The sequence below is a fragment of the Tupaia chinensis genome, unplaced genomic scaffold (genome assembly GCF_000334495.1).
Source record: "Tupaia chinensis unplaced genomic scaffold, TupChi_1.0 Scaffold000217_1, whole genome shotgun sequence".
Taxonomy (NCBI): Eukaryota; Metazoa; Chordata; class Mammalia; order Scandentia; family Tupaiidae; genus Tupaia; species Tupaia belangeri.
The window spans coordinates 5,833,837-5,837,677 of record NW_006159692.1 but is presented as its reverse complement, the minus strand read 5'-3'; the positions used below and the strand labels follow the sequence as shown (position 1 = coordinate 5,837,677).

The 3,841-nt window shown below is 48.1% G+C and overlaps 1 protein-coding gene across 2 annotated transcripts in view; it reads right to left on the bottom strand.

Moving 5' to 3' along the window:
• PLCE1 (phospholipase C epsilon 1) overlaps positions 1–3,833 on the bottom strand; it is a 318,188-nt gene extending 314,355 nt beyond the window's left edge. For both annotated transcript variants that reach the window (XM_006147651.3, XM_014587535.2), the window contains exon 1: positions 3,718–3,833. The gene's annotated coding sequence lies outside the window, so the exon portion shown is untranslated. The remainder of the gene's footprint in view (positions 1–3,717) is intronic.
• Positions 3,834–3,841: the final 8 nt, after the last annotated feature.

Here is a 3,841-nt window from a genome sequence, read left to right as displayed (position 1 = left end):
CCCACCTCTCAAAATAAAAGAGAAACTGGAGAAACTTTCAACTGAGTCAGATTGATACAGACCCTCTGAAACCATGTCAGGAAGGCTTAAACCCTGGTGGGCCATCAGAACGGTCAACAGTTAGTCTACACCAGGATCAAGCCATCCTTCACCCTCTGCCTCACAAAATTCTATATATGTAAGCCCTCACATGTCACAGATGTCAACCAGGGCCCAGGAGTACATCCAGCACCCACAGTGAGCCACCTCTTTTCCTACCGGTACTTATGGTGAATGGCTCAGAATAAAGTGTGGGGGCCAGACAGTAGCACGGTGATAAAACACAACACTGTGAGGGAGACCCACATGGGAAGGTTACTGGCTTACATCGGGGGCCCTGAATATGAGAATGCTAAGCACTTGTGTGCCACAATTCAGGCTGACTGAAGATGGGGGTGGATTATGGAGTCTAGACCTGTTGGGGGCTCTGTATCTCTCTCTGTCTCTCTCTCACTCACAAAATAAATAATAACCTTTTTTAAAAGTGTGGATGGCACAGGGTGCAAAGGGGGCATATTAAACAATTGTTGAGCACACCTAGTATGGTGGTTTACCTATCTGCAGCATTTCAAAACCTCAGTTGCTAAGGAGTTTAGCCTGTCAGAAAGTTTCTAATGAGCTAAGTTAAAGCTATCACATTTTGGGGATGGCAGGTGGCATGATAGTTAAGGGTGCTGGACTCCCACATTGCTGACCATGGTTGGAATCCTGGACCTGGCGGTTTGCTTTTTCACTTTCCCTCTCTCTGTCTCACTCTGTCCCACTCTGGTCAAATTTAAATAAATACATACATAAAGTTAAATAACATAATTTTTTAAAAAAAGACTGTTAGGTTTTACCCAAGGGGGATCATAAGCCCTAGACTGATGCAGTATTGCACAGTGGTTAAGGGAATGGATTCTGGGGCCAACCAGTGGTGGGGTACTTAAGGTGGCTGGATCCCACATGGGATTGCAGCATGATCGACTCCTATGGGGGAGGAGGATGCTTTCTCACTATCTCTCTCTCTCTCTGTCTCTCTCCAGTGAGTGCACAGGTCCTCTAGCAAATTAGAAAGAAAGAAAGAAAAATGGACTCTGGAGTCAGCCTGCTTTGTCTGAACGTCTGAACTGGACTCTGGTACTTTCTTGCTGAATGACTTTTCTTAACCTTTCAGTGCCTCAACTGTTCCATCTTCATTGTGGGCAAGACCACACTCCCTTGTCTAAAACCGGAGAAGTCAGGATTCAGAAGTGTTTTTGATTCTATAAAGTAAGAGCGTGTTTGTGCCCTATATTACCTAAGTGGGAGCTGGCTGTTATTTCTGAAGTAAAAAATACGTGCCTGGCTCTTTCCAGGTGAGACAAAGACTAGCAGAACTTTACATCAGTTCACACCAAGTTTTGTAGCCCAACTTAGGAAAATCACAATGTTCCAAGCTTTTTCATTTTGAAATGAAAGATAAAGAGAAGCAGAGAGTTCCTCTGACTCAAACCAGGAGCCTGCGGTGTGGGTCAGCCTAGCAGAGCATCGCATGTTACCGCTTTTCCCAGCTTCTCCTTCCGCACTCAGAAGCTCAGAGTTTGTTGTTATTGTTTTTGTTGATGTTGTTTATCTGAAGCAAAAGAAAGCCCAGGCAGAAAGAAGGAGCAGGATACAACAGTTGTTGTCCTATGTTGGCTTGTCAGTCAAGTGCATGGAAGGCAGAGACTGCCCATACTCACGTAGGTATGCGTGTGCACACGAGCACACACACACACACACACACACACAGAACAGTCTTGCTCTGTGCAAATCCATCCTCTTGCCCAGCATGGCAACTATTCTCTGCTCTCCTGCCATAGGAAACTCATGTTCCATGCATAGCTCTTCTAATTCTTCCTTTATTCGCTTAGAAAATCATAGGTAATAAACTGCACATCATCAAGGGAATTGTTTCAAGCATACAACAAAAGCCCAAAGAAGAATGTGACTAAGAACAGTTGCAAATAGAAAAAGAAAACCAACCACCTGCACTGGAATCTAGCTGCGCCACAACCCACTTGAGTGGAATTTTTTTAATGACACAGGTCAACCCTGGAGGGAGAACGACCCTCCATCTCAATCTCAATCTCGCTTCTTATCTGCTCCCAAGGCATGAACCAAAGACGATTGTTAGGCACAACTCCTGGGTGTAAAGAAAATTTCCCCTGTGAGACTGGAAATGAAGACTAGTGCTAATGGTAAATACTGGGTTGTCAGGGAAGTCATGATGCATTTTTGCATAGAAAAACAGAAAAACACGTCATGACTTTCCCGATGAGCAATAGCATACATTTCTCTTGATTCTTTTGATTGTATAGTTCCTTTTCTAAAGTAGAGACTTACGTTGTAAAACTAAAATCTTGACATTTACTATGGGCCCACAGTTATTTCTAAAGCATCTTCTGGGTGCAAGCTTTGTGCTAAAGGTGACAGTCACCGCTTTGGGTAGGGGAAATGAACCGTCTACATAAATAGCTCTCATAGGCAGAGAGCAGAAAGGCCTGGCCAAGCAAAATGCTGTGGGATTCAGAACAGGTGGAGGATGGTAGTTCCAGGTGGAGTATCGGGGAAGAAGGACTCACAGCAACAACAAAATTCAATCTGATGGATGGTCAGGATTAAGGGTGGTGAATGGGGTGGGGAGAAACTGCCATCCACAAGGGGGAAGGATGTTCTAGAGAACACCACCATCAGGTATTTTTCAGGGGTATTTTGTGAAGACTTGGTGGTGTATAAAACCTACAGACAGTCCACCTCTTTGCCCACCTGCACCAGTATCTATCCGCTCACCAGTACCCAACTCAGAGGTGGATACTATCACATTCCTTCTTAGGGAATCCAGCATTCTTGGCCTGGTCCTAGCACTCCACGGCAGGAGCCCACCCTTCCCTTACTAGGGGTTCCTACAAGAAACCGAAATGCGCTAATCCTGCAGGGACCCAAGTGATCTACAGACACATTTTGCATAGAACAACTGAAATTAAAAACTGAGCAAATAAAACGTCTCGGTGAAGCGAATCCTAGTTAACGTCTACCCAGGCAGCTTTCTATTTAAAAGGATACGGATAAATCATTCAGTGGCAAATCTCCTTACACCGAAGAATTGGCTCAGTCGCAGAACCTGTGTCTCACGGCTTAAATACCAGGCAAGAGGGGAGGAAGACCCCCACAAATTTGAGTTGTGACCTTAGCATTAGCCACGCCCAGGGCTGCAGCGCTAGGTCGTCTATGCTACGACGTTAAAGGACTTGACGGTAAAGGCACAGCCAGTCTCTGGTTGCCCGTTAGAGCAGGGTCGGGTCCATAACCGTGGGCGTTTTCTAGGACTGGCTGTGGATCGCTTTCTCCAGGAACGGTCTCCCAAGCACTTTCCCTGAAGCGCTGCTGCGGGGTAGCGCCGCGAGAGGAGCTCCTCTTTTCCTTCTTTGTACCGGCCAGCACTGCACCCCGCCTGGAGCGGCGACTTGGGGCAGCCCTCTGCAGGGGTGAAGGAAACACTTTCGAGGTGTCTTCCAGCCCCTGGGAAGGCTGGCGAGCATTCCCCAGGTGTCACCCGCCTGGGTCCCCTGGCTATTGCGGGAGCTGGGAGCAAACTTCCTCAGGTATGCCGAGTCTGGCTGTCCCGAGTTGTGGGTCCCCACCCCGGCTCGCCCCCGCTCCAGTCCTCCGCCTCACCTTCCCTCTTCTGGCCAGTCGCGCCGGCGTCCCCAAGAGCCGCGTCCCTCGGAGACCTGCCGTCCGCGCGCCCGTCGCGAGCGGCGTCGGGTGTTCGCGCTACCGGGTGTCAGCGGCGGGGGCG